Source organism: Lissotriton helveticus, chromosome 4_1, assembly GCF_964261635.1.
Source record: "Lissotriton helveticus chromosome 4_1, aLisHel1.1, whole genome shotgun sequence".
Classification (NCBI taxonomy): Eukaryota; Metazoa; Chordata; class Amphibia; order Caudata; family Salamandridae; genus Lissotriton; species Lissotriton helveticus.
The window spans coordinates 788,414,856-788,436,346 of NC_136063.1; the positions used below are offsets into that span (position 1 = coordinate 788,414,856).

At 46.0% G+C, this 21,491-nt stretch overlaps 1 protein-coding gene across 2 annotated transcripts in view; it reads right to left on the reverse strand.

Annotated features, from left to right (window-relative positions):
* RBBP8 (RB binding protein 8, endonuclease) overlaps positions 1-21,491 on the reverse strand; it is a 451,013-nt gene that overhangs the window by 214,442 nt on the left and 215,080 nt on the right. The window lies entirely within an intron of this gene.

Here is a 21,491-nt window from a genome sequence, read left to right on the forward strand (position 1 = left end):
CCAGATGGCAGCAGACCGCCGTCACGCTGGCTCCAGTGTCCCGGAGGGCTTCGGCCCGGCGTCCATTGATGGTGACCCACTGGCGGTATTTCTGGGTGTTGCCTGGGATCGGGTCTCGGGGGATCAGGTCGTGAGTACCCAGGCATGCTAAGGTCATAGCGGCGGGCTCCCATTCGGCCTGCTCGTGGTTGTCGTCCTCTTCCTCGCTTCTTTCTTCACCCAGGGCGGCGGCCGCGATCTGGCGGTTTGGGGGACCGGTGGTGCCGGGTCGCTGGTTCATTGGGCAGAGAGGGTCATTCGCGTAATGGCCCTGTCGCTGGCATCTGTGGCACGTAACATTCGGGCGGGGCCCGGGTCTGGCTGGGGGGCCCCCTCTTCGGCCCAGGGATGGCGACGTGGAGGTAGGGGAGGACCCCTGGGGGGCGTCCCGTCCCCGGCTCTGGCCTCCTCCGCCGCCTCGTGGTCGGTGGTTCCCCGGGGGTCCCCGGCCGTAGTCTCCCATCGGACTCCGGGGAACTCGGGTGCTCACCCATCTATCCGCCTCGACAGCGAGCTTTCGTGGCTCAGTCAGTTTGCTGCCAAGGAGGTGCTGCCGGAGTTCAATGAGGCAGTTATTGGCCAGATGTTCCCATAGAATGAGGTCGACCAATTGCTGGTAGGTGGTGGCCTGGCTGCCTCTGATCCACCCCTCGAAGGCTCTGCTGTAAAAGTTTACGTACTCCACCCACGTGGTATCGGAATCGCTGCCGGTACATCTGGGGGGTGAGTCCGTAGCGAGTGAGGAGGGCGGTCTTCATGTGCTCGTACGAGGCCATCTCGGTATCAGGGAGCTCCAGCAGGGCGTCTCTCCCTTCGTTAATAAACTTCCCCCACAGGCCGGCACCCCAGTCCTTGAGGGGTACTCCATGGGCGGTCATGGCGACCTCATAGGCTTTGAACCACTGTTGGATGTCGTCGTTCTTATAGTACTCTTTGACGACATCCTTGGGTATGTGCACCTTCGTGTCCACCGGGGGAGGTGAGGTCTTGCCTCCGGAGGTGCCGGTCTCGTTTGTCTTGGCCTTAATTTCCAGTTCTTTGAGGCCGCGCTCGTGCATGAGTTTTTTCTCCTCGAGGTCTCTTTGTCTCCGCCTTTCTTCTAGGTCTCCTTCTAGCCGTAGCTGCTCGAGGGCTAACTTCCTTTCTGCCAGCTGGATCTCTCCTTCTTGTCTGAGTCGAACGAGCTCCAACTCGTGGAGCCGGTTCCTCTCTCGTTCTCGGGCGTCTTCGTGGGAGAGGCCCGTGTCTGGGTTTGCGGGTCTCCCTCCCGCTGGGTTCATCTCAGCCTCCGGGCCTCCGTTCGGGCCCGGGTTATCTTCACTCGGGGGTGGCGCGTCGCCGGCGTCCACCCAGGCGTGCAGGGCCGATTTAAAGTCTTCTTTGGTGCTTAAGCCAGTGGTAGCGATGCCTAGGTCTTTGCAGAATTGCTTTAGCTCCTTGTGACTGTAGTCTTCCATTTTCTCTTTCTGGAATTCTGTGCTCATGGTCGTAGTGGGTTTTTCTTGGTAGTGAGTGAATCACTCTCTGTACGATCTGCGTGGGCTCGGATCCCGGCGCTTGCCACCAATGTTAGAAAGGCGACCCCGGGGGAGGCAGAAGATGTCTGGCCGACCACCCCTAGGTCCACCTCTCCTTCGAGAAGTAGCCGAGCGTTACCGAGAGGCCTCCTGGGTAAGGGTCCTCTCCTAGGATCGTACAGCAGAGTAATCACAACACTACAAACGGACACCACACAGGAGGTCAAATTCTTAAGCTTTTATAGATAGTAAAGGTTGCTGGGTCTTGGCAGTATATACAGGCAGATCGAGGGATCCGTAAAGTCTCGTAAAGGGGGGTAAGGTAGCGGGACAGTCTCAACCTGGGTGGAAGAAGGGATACCCTACGCACAGCTCTCAATCCTCGAGCTGGGGGGTTCCGAGAGGTCGGGCCGCGGCAGCGCCAGCAGGCTCTCAAGATGGTTTCAGCGAGGTAGGCCGCGGCGGCGCCAGCAGGCTCTCAAGATGGTCTCAGCGAGGTAGGCCGCGGCAGCACCAGCAGGCTCTCCAGATGGTCTCAGCGAGGTAGGCCGCGGCAGCGCCAGCAGGCTCTCAAGATGGTCTCAGCGAGGTAGGCCGCGGCAGCGCCAGCAGGCTCTCAAGATGGCTTCGGGTTACAGGAAGGTGGAGTTCGTCTGGTGTCGGCCGTGACAGCGTCAGCAGGGCTTCCAGTCCAGGATACAACTGGAGTCCTGCTCCGGGGCTGGCCCAGATATAGGGCTGGAGTCCTTTGATGTCCGGACCCTCGCGCCTGGGGGCCGGAGGGGCCGGGATGATGGTGTCCAGACACCCAGCAGGGGGGTGGAGCCAGCGCCCAGGGAGGCCGGAGGGCGATCGATACCAGGCGTCCGGGGACGGCTGGGGACCATCGAAACTCACCTTTCCTCCGAGATCCGTTGAGTGGCCACTCGACCACCTGGGTGGATCCTGGCGCCTCGATGTCGGGGCTTCGCTGGGGCCGGGGCTAGGGCAGAGGCCACGTGCCCCTGACGTGGAGGTTCCAAGATGGCGTCGGGGAAGGCCTCGTGTTCGGGCGTGATGGGCCTAGGATGGAGCTAGGCCGGTAGTGTTGATCCGGGATGGTAACCGGACCGGCAATGTTGGTCGTGCAGGGTCGGGCTGGAGGGGCTGCCCGAGGCTGGGTGGAGGGCTGATGTCGTCTGGGGCCCGCCGTGCGGGAGAGGTAGGACCACGCCATGAGGCCGGGTCCAACACTGCAGCTACTGGCAGACGGCCGGTTGCCCTGTTCATAGCGCTAATACCCAAGGTGGTTAGTCTTGTACTTACACAATGGAGCAAGGATACTTATGAAGAGGAGGAAGTGCAGCAATACCTCCCATATGACTACGAGTTTTTTGAGGCGGTGGACAGCTCTATCTACCGATGTATGAATGAGGTAGTGGGGCCTATGGAGGAGCGCTTGTCCAACCGCATAGCTGTAGAATGCGCCAAGCTGGAGTATGCCCAGTTAGGGGCCGCAGTCCCCGCGCATGACACTACTCCTGGGGAGAGTCCCCAATCAACCAAGAAAGGTTGTAAGGAGAAACAACCTGAAGACACGCAGGTGTGGATAAGGATGCTTTCTAGCCTCAGGAGCGCGTTTCTCGCAAAATCGGCTAGGCCCCCTCCTGCACGTCAACCTGCTCCACCCCCTTCTGCATCCCTGGTGCCAGGGTCCCTATCTCATGATGAGATCATTCAATCGCGGTCAGCTGCCTGGGCTCCTGGGGACAAGTTGGCTAAGTTTGTGGCGAGCCGCCTCCGCAAACCCTTGGAGAAAGAAGCTAGGGGCTGCCTTTGGGCGGAGTGTCCATGACCTATGTTGGACGGGAAGATGGCCTTTACACCGGAGCTTGACTGCAAGATGGCCACCTTCCTGGCCAAGTATATGAAGGATCCCAGCAAGGGCATTGATCGCTCTTGGCGCTCCTGCCAAGACAAACTTTGGACGCAATAGGACTTCAAATACAAATTTTGGATATGGTGAGGAGGCGAAGGCGACAAGTTCCACCATATCCCCCGACGTTCTGTTGAATTGGGCTGAGAGACCGGTTATCTTTTTAGGTAACTCTAATGGCGCCCTGTTGCTGGAACGGCGGCGTTCACTTTCAATAAAACGGGACCCTAAATTAGGAGACTTGGCCTCCTCAGAGGCAGGTGCGGTGGCACGGGGGGGGTGTCTCTTCGGAGACCCCTTTGTCAAGGATCTGGGCACGTTTGTGGCCACGTTCACCTCGTTGGACAAGACCCAATCCAGCATTAAGAGAGTTTTTCAGTCCCGTTTTTCTCAAGGGGCCGGTAGTGGTAGGGTCGGTCGTTGCGGGGGCCGCGCAACCAGTCATGGTGGTCAGCAAAACCCCGGTAGGGGACAAGGCTCCGGGCGAGGGCAAACTACACCAATTTCTACCCCATCAGGGGGGTCAATGATTCCGGGGCCGTGGCGGTTTCAAGAACGCAGGTGGCGGTGGTACCCACGGTAAGTGTCATACCTGTGGCTCAGGTCTCTATAGGGGGCCGGCTAGCAGCCTTTCAGGAGGCTTGGGCGTGCCTTACAGGAGACGCTTGGGTTTTGCAAACCATCGTTCCACGTCGAATTTTACGACATTCCCCGCCAGGAAAGACCCCCTTGTCCCATCAATTTTTCTGTGGCCGACGCGCACTTGGTCGACGAGGAGGTATCTGAGCTGCTCCGAAAGGGGCCCATTTGTCACTCGGCCCTACACCCCAACGGTTTCCTCAGCAACCTTTTTTTCGTGGACAAAGTAGATGGAGGCCGACGACCGGTAATCAACCTCAAAGAGTTCAAAGGGTAGTTGGTTTACCGGCATTTCAAAATGGAAGGGATTAACCTCCTTCGGGATGTCCTTCTCCCAGGCGATTGGATGGTACGCCTGGACCTAAAGAATGCCTACCTTGTGGTCCCCAGCCACCCTCCGCACTAGCGGTTCTTGCAGTTTCAGTGGAAAGACCAGATTTATGAGTTTACCGCCCTGACGTTCGGGCTTTCTTCAGCACCTTGGTGTTTCACAAAGGTGCTCCATCCAGCGGTAGAGTTTCTCTGGGGACAGGGCATTCGGATGATGGTCTACCTGGATGACATCCTGCTCATGGCACACTGCCCCAAGAAGCTGGTCCTTCAGTTACAGCAGACAGTTTCCCTTTTGCAAGGGTTGGGTTTTGTCATCAACGGAGACAAGTCAGTCCTCGTGCCCGCTCAGACCATAGTGTTCTTGGGTTTTGTGGTGGATTCGATTCACTCTTCCTTGAGTCTACCGTCTCCGAAGATGAGCAAGATTCGGCACGAGTTGCAGCAAACCATCACCAAGACTCATACCTCTCTTCATCAGATTGCCCGGGTGGTGGGACTCCTTTCCTCGTCCATCCAGGCAATCTTTCCGGCGCCCCTGCACTATTGTGCCTTACAGTGCCTGAAAGCGTACCCCCTCAGAAGGGGTTTGTCGTACGACCAGACAATTCACCACTCTCAGAAAGTCAAAAAGGAGATGTCGTGGTGGCTTACCCATATGGAAGCCTGGAACGGTCGGGCATTCTTCGGGTCAGTTCTGGACATAGTTATAGAATCAGACGCCAGCAGGTCGGGGTGGGGGCACCCGTTGCGGAGAATTCTCCACCGGTGGCGCCTGCTCATTAGATGAACAGGCGTTACACATCAATTGCCTGGAGCTCCTAGTGGGGTTGTTTGCAGTTCAGTGCTGGACCAGAGACAGGGTTCGTTGCTGTGTCCTGTTAAATATGGACAATATCGCTGCGGTCCATTATGTCAACCACCTGGGGGGTCCTCGTTCCAGGGCCCTGGCTAATTTGGCAAAGGGACTACTGCCTGAGCCATCACATTTCTGTGACAGCAGAATGTCAGCGGGGCCAAGTCAACCATGTGGTGCACGGGCACTCCAGGCATCTGAAGGATTCCAGTCAGTGGAAGCTGGGTGTTCAAGTTTTCCAGTGGTGGGACAGTTCTCAATAGACCTTTTGGCGTCCCATCTGGATCACCAACTCCTGCGCTTCTTCAGCTGGAGTCCGGACCCCCTCGCAGAGGTCACATCACAAATGAGTGTACCCGGAATAGCATCCCCTCGTGACCCAGGGTTCTCTCTGCCTCATGGCATGGCGGCTTTCAGCCGACGTTGGTCGCTCCAGGGCTTTTCGGGATCAGCTGAGGCCCTCTTATCGAACAATACTTCAAAATGTTACTGTTCCGCATGGACTAAATGGGTGTGTTGGTGTCTTCGACTGGATTTGGATCCCATGGTCGCAGGCCTCGTTCCCATTCTGAATTTTTTGGCGGAATTGACGACGGAAGGCGTACCGTTCCATTAACCTGTGCGTTCTCTGATTTCGGCGGCTCATTATCCGATCGAAGGGGCGCCAGTGGGGGAACATCCTTTTGTATGTAGGGTACTGAGGGGTATCCGGCTTTCGTTACACCCGGAACTGCGCTATTCGGTCCTATGGGACGTCAATGTGGTCTTGAATCGCTTTCTGTCTTGGCCGCCAAATAAGTACCTGTCTTTAAAAGAACTTTCGGCCAAATTGGCCATGCTGTTATGTTTGGTTTCCTGTCGCAGGGTCTCTGACGTGCTTGCGCTGGACGTCTCAGCGCAAGTTTTTTCTCCAGAAGGGGTCACATTTACGGTGGGACGGCGTACTAAATCTTCTTCGAGATCGATCTTGTACTCAGCCTTTGCGGATTCCCCTAAGCTATGTGTGGTGCAGTGCCTAAAGGCATATGAAGACATGACTTTGGAATACTGTAAAAATACTATGTATAACTTTTCTGGTTCTTTCAATTGGTTTCCTGTTTATCTTATATGCACCCTACTCAATATGTTATCTTAATTATTCTTTTTATTTATGTATGAACATTTGTATAACTTGTTTCATCTATTGCTACTGTGGTTTTCTTGTTTATTACCATTGTTGATGTAAAGTGCTCTGATAACCCCGGGTGAAGCTAGCACGATATAAAACCTTTCAAATAAATACTGAGCTAGGCAAATTTCGATTCAGCACACCTCCCAAGGCCGGATCATGTCTGCAGAAAAAGAGGAATGTCTTACCTAGTTCAAGGCAACATCTCTGGTCTGTAAACCAAACTAATTATTCTTGTGTCAAAAAAAATGTAATCAAACCGAGATAAGGCTCTGTAGACCTAAAAGTAAAACAGGTATTGTCCCTTTTTAGAATGTAACTACCTATCCACCAAATGTGCCACTTTTTGACAGATTAAGAAAGAGATTTTGCAGAGCACCTTGATCTTCCATATATCATATCTAGCTAGGGCTCTCAGTAGCACACATTTCAAATAATTTCTCACAGCCATTCAGAACATGAGAGAGAATTCAAGTGCCTCAATGCAGAGGACATTTATATGGGGCTAAGCTATTCATAATAAGACTTGAAACAATCCGATATCTAGCCTCCCCGTATCTTTTCACCTCGTGCCTCTTTAAGTCAAGTGGTCTGCGATTCAGGGTTAACACCCCAACAGAGTGCATGGAGTAGTGTCGAAAATAACTATGGTTTCCCCTATATCTTAACTCCCTGAACTCCGATATGCCTTGGGTTTGGGTCCCCAGTTGCATAGTAACTATGACCCCATGGCAGTCCAAGTGGCAGAGGTACCCACCACGGTAAGGGATGGGGGACATTGGTAACTGTCAGGTTACTGCTTACAGTCTCCTGTTAGAGGAGGTGTAGTGTAGCAGAAAATCATTCTCAGAATTCGTTGTTTCCTGGAGAAGTTATGTTCACCCACAGCATGCATACTTTCTGTCCATTCTCAGAGTAAGTTTAAGCATCTTTAAATGCTTTACAGGTGGTGAACTAAGCAACTGATTTATTTAAAAATGACAGTTCAATGTTGACAATTCCCAATGCAGGTGTCAAACAAACTGCTTGAAGGAGTCTTAAAGCGGTTTTCTTTTTTAAATGAAAAGATATATAAAACTATATATATATATATATATATAACAGTCCAATTATAAAGTGAAATTGCGCACATCACACCACCGTTGGGTGGCGAAACGCGTAGCGGTATCATGGAACAATAAATGGTGATTGCTTAAACCTTCCTCTGAGTGCGCAATTTCACTTTATAATTGGACTGTTATCAATTTTGACCGGCTTGGGTTCTGCATGCATGCATGCATGCATGCATGTGTGTATGTGTGTATGTGTATATATATATATATATATATATATATATATATATATATATATATATATATATATCTTTATTTTTTATTTTTTTATTGTAATCTGATATTTACAGAATGTATCAGTAACAAACAGGTAGCATACCTGGATCTTACAATACACATTGAAGAAGGGAGGAAGCAGACTGCCTTATATCGCAAACCGACGGCTGGGAACAGTACGCTTCACGCGCACAGTTTCCACCCAGACAGTGTAATCAGAGGGATCCCATATAGGGAACTAGTTAGAATAAGGCGCAATTGCACTACAGAAAAAGAGTTTCAGAGGGTGAAGGAACAGTCATTCCAGAGATTAAGAGAGAGAGGATACAAAGAAAAGATTCTAAAGGGGGCCGAAAAGAAAGGTGAAAATCTGGAAAGGAAGAACTTTGATAATGGGGAGAAGGAAACTCGAGACACTGAATCCAGGAATGAGCTGAGAATGATAACCGACTACTCAGCACAGTCATCAGAAATTGTACAGATATTTAGAAAAAACTGGAAGATGCTTAAGTCAGACACAATTGTAGGAAAACATCTACCAGAGACACCCCTTATAATAAACAGGACAGGCCCGGCCCTCAGGGATCACCCAGTAAGAAGTCACTTCACCAAGATTCCAAAGAGGAAAGATGTAGTGACAGGATTCTTTCCTTGTATGAGCTGTAAAGCTTGCAGGAATTGGGCAAAAGGTAAAAGAATGTACTATCCCAGGGAGAAAAACCAAAAGAAAAATAAACAAACTCATGAACTGCAACACAGAGTTCGCAGTCTATTGCCTATTGTGCCCCTGCAAGCTCAACTATGTAGGGAGCACGATCCAACCGGCAAAGAAAAGGGTGCTCGAGCATATGCGTGCTATTAAAAATCACGATGCCACATATCCGGCGGCACACCATTTTCAAGAGCACCACAAGTCCAACCCCAATCTCCTGAAATTCTTTTGTATAGATTGTATTCCAAAAGATGAAAGGGGTGGAGACCGAATTAGAAAACTGCGAAAACTGGAATCGAAGTTTATAATAGAAATGCAGTCTAAGAGCCCCACAGGGTTGAACAACGAGGAAGAACTCTGTATACATATTGCTTGAGAATAGTATCATAGAACTACCGAGATCAACGTAAGGGAGTAATTAAGTGCACATAGGAGATCACCTTATCGATGAAAGGGAAGAGAGAAACTTAATTGCAAATAAGGAGAGCCATTTTAAGAAACTGTATCCCCACCAATAAATACGGAACAAATAGGAGAATGGAATATATTCATTAGGATTATGTGCCCATCCAGGGCTAGATTGTTGAAAATACACCTACGTGACAATATATCCTGAATGTCTAAGTAGACAGTGTAAATACGTACAGAAGGTGGAGAAAAAAATATTCTGTAAATATGGCGAACTGTATATACCTATGGTGTAAATATCTGTATATTATGATTGAACAGGGGTGTTAACAGATTGCAACGAAGGATGTACATAAAACTTGTAAAACGGCCCCCGCAATAGCAATGGGATGCAGGTGATTTGGTTATCCCCCTTTTTGCTTTTCATGACGTTAATGAATTGTGTGCCATTTTTTCACGGCGATGAACTTTATTGTCTGTTATAAATCTACATAGATGGTTTACCTCCCCGACATTGGCAAAGGCGCGAAGCCGAAACGCGCCTGTCGGGTGTGTTTTTTTGTTTGCGGAAATAAACTAAGAAAAGAATAATACCCCTGGTGTGCGCCTAAATTTGACCCGAAAGTGTGGAAGAATGGGAACACGACCTGGACTGGTGCCAAAGGGCTGAAAGAGTGATTTACAAGAGTAGGGGGTGTCCTAGGAATGGGGAAAGATATGGGGTGCGTGGAGGAGCTATAGAGGGGAAGTGATGGATACTCAAACTGTCCCTATGCCGACATGCTGTTATGTATGGATTGCATTTTGGTTGTGCAGAATCATGATGTTCACATTGACCTGTAAGTATTTATTTGTCGCCTGTATGTTCACCTGCCATCAATTGCTATGTACTATGTCATTGTCAAGAGAGCCTATGTTCTGAATAAAAAGATTTTTTTTTTAAATTGATCCGAAAGAGGGATTGTTGTAAGGGAATATATATATATATATATATATATATAAAATATAATATATATAATACTCAGCTCTTTCTCTCTGCATTCTAATTTTGAATGAAATCTAAATTCAGTGTACTCGTCGCCTAAAAATAAGGAAGGAAAATGTGCCGCCAGAGATCATCATGCCTGCTGTTAGTGTGCAAAAAAGGCCTGCCATTCTTTTTCAGACACACCCCTGATGGCGCAGTGGAATCGATGAACACCTGCTGCGGACCCTTCCAGGGTGGCAACAAATGCAGACGACCAGATAATAGCAGCACGAAGGCTACGTCAAAAGGACATTCTCTCTTCTCAGATCCACTCAACACCTGCAGAACACTCTGCTCCGTCATGCAGATCAGACCTGAGAACTGGATTTGTTAAGTCCTCCCTATTCATCAAGTCAACTAGGCATCTGCAACCAGAGCCCAGATAAAGTGTGCTTTAATCCTGCTCCACGCCCAGAGGGATGGAGCACAATGCAGCTCCTGTATGAACAGGTCCCCTGTTCAGCGGAGCATCTGGGATTGCAACATTGGCAACCAAATAAAACGGCAGGGCTCAAAAGGCCAGCTTCTGGGTTACGGTAACGTTATCCCTCTGATGGCTGAACTAGGGAGGGGCGAAGCCAGTTGCTTATCAATAGAGGAGCTCGCTTGGCTGCTGTTTAAACCCGTTCTTGGCCTATTGCTCTTTATGTGGAACTAAAATTCAGAGGAGTGGTAGACAATGACTGGCGGTAAACCAATATGTGGTGAAAATGCTATTTCGAGTCCTTCTGGCCCAAGAGCAAATATGAAACAAGTACTGGAAAAGCCAGCAGGCCTGATATAATAGCTACATTTTTACATTATTTATTGCAAGCATATGCCACAAAAACGAAAAAACACAAGTTGCCACCTAGATGTGGACAAAATTGAAGTTACATAAGTAAACTCCTAGTACAGCTTGGATTCATACAGCGAACTTTTGAAAATGTGCTATCCGTGTGCCCTCTGTTTTTTGGAGTGCCGGTGTACAGAAGCATAAGCCACTTATCAACTGACAAGGGGGCACCACGAATGCACAGCTGTGTCTCCGAGAGATGTGAACTCAATCAATCAGGGGGTGACGCATAGTCGGCTCTCGCGTGGTAGCACGTGCTGCACTAGTTCATAGCGATTTTGTAAGCACGCCATCAATCGCATCACACCCCGACGTGTGTGTTTGTGAATAGATTGGGCAGGACATTATTTTTGTTTTCTACGTTGTCTAGACGGTGTACCTGTGGCTGCTGCATTGAAAGCCATACCTGCCCTCTCGCTCACTGGACACTATAATATAGCCCCTGGGGCTAAATCAGCTTTTTATCTGTCCGAAAGTTGCTAAAAGCAGTACTGGTATATTGGGGTTACTGAAACTTTCAAAAGGAAACAGTAAAAAAATAAAAGAAAAGAAAAAACACTATCTAAATGGGAAGCCGAAATCCCGAGAAACAAATAGCCGTTAAAGAGGAAAAAAAGTAATTAGCTTGGTTAATGAAAAGAAAGGTACTATTTTATGCAGATGTGAACAATGAAGACACGCTACGTACAGTCACTTAAAAGGAAGGGTGCCAATGGGTAAAGTGGGCTGGCCCACATCCCTATGCTCCATGCAGTGGTGAGAAGAAGCAAAATATGAATGACAATTTACCAGACCAATGGATGAATAAAGCCCTCTATGAGTGTATATTATTGTATGATTTTTGGGGGAAAAGTCTGGCGTGACAGCCTAAGAGTGTTAAATTGTTATAGATCTAAAACATGCAGTCACAGCCAAGAATTCTGGTGGAACAGAAGTCTGAAAAAATTGCATAAATCCGGACATGTTGTACACAACTAAAGATTGTTGCTCTTCCCTCGGGAAATGGTCTCACCCCGTAGACTCTCACAAAGCGAAAGAAACGCTTTCCCACAATTATTCCAGTTGAATTTTTAATTTGTTCAAAATTCATATATTTCTTTAACTTATTTTTACCAATGTAGCAATTCCTTGTTCTTCAATATTCATTGTTGCATTGATATTCCATATTCAAACCATTCATAGATTCATTAGATTCAAATATATATTCTACACAGGGTTACATATTGCCCCTATGCATTTCGGGACCAGCCCTTCGTCAGGGGGTTATCCCTAAAACAAACGTAAACAAATGATATCTCATCTAGGCCAAAAAACAGAATGAGTGCAGATGTTACTTTCATCATCACGTCAAATTCAAAGTAAAAGAATGCTCAAAGTGTGTTTCAGAGCAGCCATCTAGGGTGCATATAATATAAGTGTTTCCTGTATTAGGAAGACCAAATGGTGAAAACATTGTGAAAAAACGGAACGTGAACGGTGTATAAAATGGAAACGTGCACTGCTATGAATATAATTACATTCCGTCACTGCGTTGAGGATTTTGTTAATGGGATGTAGAAAGTGCCTGAAAGGACCTAACCAAACGCATAGTGACTGTGAAATATGCTCGACACATTAGATGATGTGGATAAACAGAAAAACAATGTTTAGCTAAATGACGGGCGTAGTTACATGGTGCCAGTCAAGTACGCGGTGCTCGTAGTTTAAAGTACGTATGCCATTTGAGTTCATACCTGTGCATTTTCATTCGCGTGTCTAAAGTAGTTTCCTAGATGTTCGCCGAGTGTAATGGCCAACATAGTATGGTTTGGCTGGCTCGCCTTCTGATTAAAAGCAGAGGTGTATGAGATTAACTTCGGATGTCACGTGGAAACGTGACCTATTGTAGTTCTAAGTATTTAGACCTATGGGAACCGAGAAGGATTGTAGTTCTGCCCGACGGTCTGTGCAAATGTGTATTTATCAATGGGGAGGTTAATGTTAAGAAATACGGCAAATAAAAACAAATAGGGATCAAAATGAAAATGAAGAGTGAGTGTTCACGCGTCCGATATGACGGATATACACACTATTTCACAGTGTGTGTTAAGTGCCTGAATGTTAGAGGACATTTTTTTTTCACTTATAAAGCGCACTATCACCTCGAGAGGCATCCTGGCGCGAGCAGACTCAAGGAAGAAAGGAGATCAGATATTACCAGGCTGAGGATTAGGGAGAGAGGGGAAAGAGCCAGGTTTTTAACTGCCTTCTAAAGGCAAGAAGGCCGTTGACCTGCCTAAGTTCAATGGGCAAAGAGTTCCAGAACTTGGTACATGGTACCTTGAAAAGTGAAAAGAGTGTGCATACTTCTAAATGGCTGGTATATAAGACAATGTCGGAATGTATACACCTAGAGTGTATGAAAATGGAGAAACCTAGTATGTGGATACGTAAAATCAAACACTGGGTCAAAGAGTGATTAAGAGACATAAATAGACATAAATAAACCATTACTGTGAACATCTTGTGCAACGTAAATGGGTGAAAATGTGTCACCAGTTCATACAATCAAACTCTTATGTCACATTTACAGGTGACAACTAAATTCCAGTCTTTCGTTGAGTCCCTTAGGGTGCATAGCATTTAATCTGTGGATCCAATACAGTTCGCGTTGGAGTAAGAATTTTTTGTTGTCTCGATCATCTTTTTCTATCACTTGTTCCAATATTATATACTGAAGTTGGCTGGTATTGTGATTTTTTTCAGCAAAATGTATCGCCACTGTAGACTTTACGTTTTTGTTCCTTATGTTACTTTTATGCTCTATGAGCCGTGTTTTCATTTTGCGTTCTGTTTTCCCCACGTATAGTAAGCCACATGGGCATTTCAGGAGATATACGACAAAATTAGTGTCACAAGTTGCATTTACTTTCAATTTGATAGGCGTTCCTTGTGTGGGGTGCATCAGTGTGTTTCCTCGTATGATGTTGTTGCAATTTCCACAATTATGGCAGGGAATAGTTCCTTTATATGTGTGTTTGGTAGGTTCAGAATTGGTACTTAACATTTGTTTGAGATTCATAGTTCGTTGGTATGCAAAAATGGGTCGGGCTTGAAATAGGTTGTTAAAATCTGGTTCCGATTGAAGTAATAACCAGTGTTTCATAATGATGCGTTTGATTCCAACACTCCGAGTTGAAAATTTGGAAACAAATTCTAGTCGTTCAGTTCTATAAGAGATTGGTCCTTTTGGTCTCAGTAACTGGCTCCTTTCCTTAGTATCCACTCTTGCCTGTGCTTCCTGTATATTATGTAGCGGGTATGCTCGTTGAGAAAATATAAAATAGAAATTTTTACAACTTTTTTTTATAAATCTCTTCAGTTGACGATTTATGTTTCATGCAAAGTAGTTGTGAATTGGTTAATGTCTTTTGAGACTCATCTGGTGAAAACTGTAGAAATGGAGATAATTGTTACGGTCTGTCTTTTTTGTGTATACTGAGGTAACCAATCTATGGTCTCCCAATAGTATTTGGACATCTAGAAAAGCTATTTTCTCTTTGTTGATAGTATGTGTAAATTGAATCCTCTCATCAATTGTATGGAGTTGATTTAGGTTTTCCACTAGCGTACTTTCTTCTCCTTTCCAAATAAGAAAGTTATCATCGATATATCTGTAGTAGGTTAGTAAATGTTGTTGCCATACACTATTAGTTAAGATGTGGTCCAATTCAAAACGGTGCATGTACAGGTCTGCATATGCCGGGTCTGCACAGTTGCCCTTAGCTACGCTCGAGAGTTGTGCAAACAATCTATTGTTCCAAGTGAAATAGCTGTGGTGTAATGAAAACTGCATGAGTTCCATAAGGAATATTTGTAAATTGATGTCTTTGCCACTGTTCACTAAGAATGATTCCATTGCTTGCAGTCCAAGATCGTGGGGAATTGATGTATATAAGGAATTTACATCCACAGTGCATAAGGTCACGTTGGTTTGTTCCTCTATTTTTATTTTATCCAACTTTCTTAAAAACAGAACGCAAAATGAAGACACGGCTCATAGAGCACAAAAGTAACATACGGAACAAAAACGTAAAGTCTACAGTGGCGATACATTTTGCTGAAAAAAATCACAATACCAGCCAACTTCGGCATATGATATTGGAACAAGTGATAGAAAAAGATGATCGAGACAACAAACAATTCTTACTCCAACGCAAACTGTATTGGATCCACAGATTAAATGCTTTGCACCCTAAGGGACTCAACGAAAGACAGGAATTTAGTTGTCACCTATAAATGTGACATAAGAGTTTGATTGTATGAACTGGCAAACACATTTTCACCCATTTAAGTTGCACAAGATGTTCAAAATAATGGTTTATTTATGTCTCAACCACTCTTTGACCGACTATTTGATTTTACGTATCCACATACTAGGTTTCTCCATTTTCATACACTCTAGGTGTATACATTGCGACATGGTCTTATATACCCGCCATTTAGAAGTATGCACACTCTTTTCACTTTTCAAGGTACCATGTCCTCTAACATTCAGGCACTTAACACACACACTGTGAAATAGTGTGTATATCCGTCATGTCGGACGCGTGAACACTCTTTCACTCTTCATTTTTATTTTGATCCCTATTTTTTTTTATTTGACGTATTTCTTAACATTAACATCCCCATTGATAAATACACATTTGGACAGACCGTCGGGCAGAACTAAAATCCTTCTTGGTTCCCATAGATCTAAATACTTAGAACTACAATGGGACACGTTTTCACGTGACACCAGAAGTTAATTTCATACACCTCGGCTTTTAACCAGAAGGCGCGCCAGCCAAACCATACTATGTTGGCCATTACACTCGGCAAACATCGAGGAAACTACTTGAGACACATGAATGAAAATGCACAGGTACGAATGCAGACGGCATACGTACTTTAAACTACGAGCACCACGTAATTTAAACAACGAGCACCGCGTACTTGACTGTCACCGTGCAACTACGCCCGTCATTTAGCTAAACATTGCTTTTCTGTTTATCCACATCACTTAATGTGTCGAGCGTATTTCACGGTCACTATGCGTTTGGTTAGGTCCTTTTAGGTACTTTCTACATCACATTAATAAAATCCTCAACGCAGCGACGGAATGTAATTATATTCACAACAGTGCACGTTTCCGTTTTATACACCGTTCACGTTCCGTTTTTTCACCATATGGTCTTCCTAATACAGGAAACACTTCTATTATACGCACCCTAGATGGCTGCTCTGAAACACACTTTGAGCATTCTTTTACTTTGAATTTGACGGGATGATGAAAGTAACATCTGCACTCATTCTGTTTTTTGGCCTAAGTGAGATATCATTTGTTTACGCTTGTTTTAGGGATAACCCCCTGACAAAGGGCTGGTCCCGAAATGCACAGGGGCAACATGTAACCCTGTGAAGAATACATATTTGAATCTAATGAATCTATGAATGGTTTGAATATGGAATATCAATGCAACAATGAATATTGATGAACAAGGAATTGCTACATTGGTAAAAATACGTTGAAGAAATATATGAATATTGATGAACAAGGAATTGCTTTTTTTTTTTTGAACGAATTAAAAATTCAACTGAAATAATTGTGGAAAAGAGTTTCTTTCGCTTTGTGAGAGTCTACGGGGTGAGACCCTTTCCAGAGGAAAGGGCAACAATCTTTAGCTTTTCGAATACTTTCGCCAAAAGGACAGGAGGCGATAACCTTTAGACCCAAACCTTGGGAATAACTTTAACAACAAGGATCTACCATTTTCCTAATAACCTTTTTAAAAACTTGTGTATAACATGAGTGCGACGGAGCCACCAATTCTATGTTGTACACAACAAAATGTATAATTCTAGACGTTTTCTGATTACTTCACCCTCTCTGAAGCAAGTCGGCCAGCATGGTACAGTCAAAGTGATGGCAGAATGTCAATCTGGTTATGGAAATCAGCATGGCATTGCTTTTGCTAACGACACTACACCTGCTAGATGCAAGCCCTGTTTTGCATACTTGACGTGTCAGGGGTAACCAGAAGCTAAGGAAAGGAGACACGGCTGGTCAAAAACTGCTACCGGCTTGGAAAACTGCAGTCGTACCAGCAAGAGCCATTTCTGTAAAGGTGCAGCTGGCTAGCTACTGCTGCTTTAAAGATATTTGTTGAATTGTTTTAGCAATAGAAACAGTGGAAAAAGTAAAATATGGTAAGGTGTGTAGCTGAAAATGAATTGATTACAACTGTATTGTAGACTCACCTCAAGGGCCAACACAAGCATATGTGTCTATGATCTATGAGCAACCTATTGCTTGGAACACACGCAGACATGATGTCCTGACAGCTTTCATCATGCAAATTCAAGTTCATGCATTTTTGTCTGGACATTCAACGCACGTTTTGTAGGAATACGTTCCTCACATTCAGAAGTAAGTGTTCAGAGGAGTAGGTAAAGCCAAAAAATGGCAAGAAAATCACTCATTATGTTCTCCCTAGCAGAAGTCCTGACACAGAGCTACACAAAAATGTACAAAAGCGCTGCTCCTCAAGTTACACTACTGATCAAATGTTATGTATTCCATAGGACAACATAATTTAAAAAGAGCAGGCATTAAAAAGCATACAGTTGAACAGAGATATATTGTCACTCCAAAAGAGTATTTCAAAATACACTTTAGTGCAAAATGCCATACCTATGAACAGGCTGAAAACGCAAAATGCTCTCTGTGACACTTACACAAACATTCACAGGCAACAATGAAATATTTTGACCAGCACTGGGTGTTTTGGATAGTGATGATAAAAAGTCAATTCACCACTGCTGCACTGGGTGAGGTTGCCTCTCCTCCCAAAAAATCAAATCTTTGAAAGACTGATGGTAAAAGTGATTATCTGAAGAACTCGGGATCCTAACACAAAACAAGCATAGGTAAAGCTAATAGATCATGCCTTTGGGACCTATTGGCTTTGTGCATGTTTTTTTTGCCATGCTGTACAGCATCCCCAATGATATGTAGCATGCTAAACAATAAACATAAAAAAGCACTAAGACACGTCCATTTGTGTCACTCTGAAGGAGCACGCACCTACAAAGTCATGCAGACGACTTTTTAGGTCGTGCCTGCTACAACACCTGAGCTGTGTGCGCTCTCGCTAGCAAGAGATTGTATACAGCAATGGGTGTCTTGCAGTCCACCCACTGCTCATCACTGGTTGTCTTTGTCATTCTCATTTGCTGCCTTCTAATTGGCCAGCATATTCTGGCTTCACTTACTCTTCTTTTGGCTGGAGCATGGACCAAGTACTGATTGTTTCAGCTTGATTGCTGCCACTCCACTGATCGTGCTGTGATTGAGGTACTACTTTTACTTTTTCTTATTCCTGGTCATCCTTGTCATTTGCAGCTATGCTTTACTATTCCACACACACTTCAAAGAAGCCCTTTTCTCCTTTGAAGTGGATGTTTATTGTGACAACAAAAGTTATCTGCTTTTATTGTGACCACGGATGTCATTTGCTGCCAAATGTATTTTCATCAAGACATGGATGCAATTGGTGTCTTTACAAGACTGGATTTTTTTGCCAAATGTCTGATTTTTTTACGCATGAGTGATTTGCTTGGAATCACAGGTGGGTGCCAAGAACATTGGACCCCCCCTGTGAACACGAGAGCATTTACAAAGCAAACAGGTCTAGCTTTGAAGACTATTGGCTTTGCCATTGCCTTTTGTTCTGCATGGACATTACCGACTTTAGTAATGCTCTGCAGCCATGCTGTATAGCAGTGTGGTTAAATTTTTTTTTTTTTTTTTTAAAGGACTAGTAGAGCGGGGGAAGAGAAGCAGAGGCTATAGAGAGGAACATGGGGCTGTGAGGGAAGCACGTGGGCAAGAACGCAATATGGCGGGAGAAGGACATGAAGGTAAGCACAACACAGAAGGGGCAGGGAGACACACATGGCGAGAGACAGCAAAATGCAGCACAAGGGAGGGAGAAGAGAAGTACACTATGAAGACTGCTAGAAAACACATGTACACAGTGGCGTGCTTAACCAGAAAGAGAAAAGTTGTGCTTGAAAAGCGAACAGTGGAAGGAGATCGGCAATGCATTCATGCTCCTGAGGAGGGACAAACGCATAGTAGAGCGACACAAGCTGATGAATAAAAAAACAAGCAAATGTGAGTGACAAAAAAGGCCAACCAATGGTAAACAACAGGTGGGCTCTAAGCCCACTCTAAGCTTACAGCAGGTCTTTTCGCCATCAGCCAGCTTACGTGGTCTGATATAAGAGGACTAAAAAAGAGAGTACTATATGAGCAATCAAAAAAAATAGCCTTATAACGGATAGTACCAGTCTGCTGAATCCACAAAAGCGAAAAAAGTAGTGCTTTCAGAGACAAAAGCATTTGAACTGGCAAAGGTAACAATTCTAGAAATTATGACAGTCACTATACCAATTTAGAAGTGCCACCTTCTAAAGACACAGAATCAACAACTGCCCCTCAAAGAGTCACCAATACAACAACCATCAACACCAACTCCATCAGGTTAATGTGGCGACAACCATCTGATCTCCACCACTCCCACATAACCTCTCCATCCCAGCAGTGACAACTGTCACTGCCCTCAGTCTGGGTGGGGCAGTGAGAGGGGTCTGCCGCTGGGCCAACTGATATTGAGGAGCCACCACTGTACATCTTGTGCAGTGGTCTTCGAAATTTGGATGGAATCAGACAGGTTACCCTGGTGTTGAGCCCACTGAAACTTCAGGTTTCACTGCAGAGCCAGCACATGCCACCCGGCATAGTCAACAAGCAGGCGGCCCAGAAGCCTCAGAATCAATCTCGCCAAGACCAAGGACCGAGGCTTAAACACTAGGATCATAGTTTGAATGTCACTGGCTCATTGCGACGAAGGGAAGGCCCGACAATGCACTGTATGCAAGACGGCTCAAATGAAAGGAAGCCTTTGCGAAGGAGTCAGGTGAGTATTTGGCACGTTGAAGTGATCCCCTCTAATGCGAGGAGGTTCACCGTCGTCTGTAGGGGAATTATGAATGACTGCGGTATGTCCACCTTCAAGACAGTGATTGAGGTATGAGGAAACTGGAATCCCCAGCCTCTGAAAGTATGCTTCGACCACCCCATCACTTTCATGAACACCTCAGGGTCACTGTTGAGGCCGAGGGGAGTAAGGCACATTGAAAATACTCCTGGTCCAACTTTAACTGCAATTACCATGTGTGGGACTGCAGGACAGGTACATGAAAGTAGGAGTCCTGCAGACCCAAAGCCATCATCCGGTCACCTGGATCTAGGGCAAATTGAACCTGGGCTAACAAGAATATCTTGAATTTGTCTTTCTGAAAGAAGGTGTTCAGAGAGCAGAGTTCTAATTTAGGACAAAGGCCTCCACCCTTAGGCACAAGGAAATAGCATAGCAGCCAGTCCATATTTCTGGACGTTTGGCCAAAACGGTATGCATTTCTTGGAGCAAGCTGGACAGGTGGGTCCCTGAAAGATGCTCCGATGTTGGCTGAAGATTTAGCGGGTCAAAAAAGGAATGGCAGGGGACACCCTGTTGAACGATCTGATGGACCCACCGGTCAGGTGTTCTATTTTGCTAGCCTTGGGTGGAAATGTCTGATTCTGTCTCCCACAGGGTCGTCTTGTGCCATTAAGGACAAACTAAAGTGGCCTTAGGCGGAATCTGCAGGGGACTTGGAATGCTGCTGCACCTGGTGGTCTGGGCATTGCCTACTTGATCCTGCCCCCAAAATGACTTGGACGGGGGCAGCCTTTCTGTATGGACGGTGGGGCATTGCCCCCCTCCATTTTACAAAGCATGATTTGAGGTTCTGTCAGGTTGAGCAAAGGGCTGTCTGACAGACACTCACAAAGTCAGGATCAGGCAGGCAGACACTTTACATGCCCTAATGCACAGAAGTCTGGTAGCCTGAGCCAAGATTGCCGGGCTGAACAATTCACATCCTGAAGTGAGTGACACCATCAGCCTGGTGAAGCTATGTGAGGTGCTCACCCTCATGAGAGAGAGTATCACCAACAGAGTTAATTCTGGGTGCTTTAGGATTAAGCCCTGAAGTTGCAAGGGCTGTCCATCAATGAGGCCTCGTCAGAGTGTGATGGGGTTAGCAAGTGACTGACCCTTACCCTATCTCATTTTGTGAGAAGTTAGGAAGGTAGCGGGAGCTCCTCTTTTTGTCTCCCCTCTGTGAAACCTCCTGCACCTCCTACCCCTCCCAGTCACCTCTGCAGTGCAATGAGTGCTTTTTGAATGTATGGGTGAGTGTGTAAGTATTATTGTATGTCTTTTTGCGTGCACAAGGATGGAACTGTGTAAGTGCTTGTGAATTGTGATTGTGAGTGAGTGTGCTTGTGGATCAGTAGGTGTGAGGATGCAGGTAAGCTGGTGAATGGACATGTTGAAGTGATTGTGTAACCATCACACTATTTTCAATTATTATGAGCCACCACTGGATTGGTGAGGTCTAATGTGGGGCCAGGGAGCCTTGGCACTGTCGGTACGCCAGCCCTCTGTAGTAGCCTTGAAAGGGGCAAACTGTTGAGGGTACTGTCTCTAACGGGTAGAAAGGTATACGGAATGTGCCATGGCTTGGCATTTAAATGCTTAATCCTGCTAATTAGGTAGGATCCATCAAATAGCATATTCATTAAAGC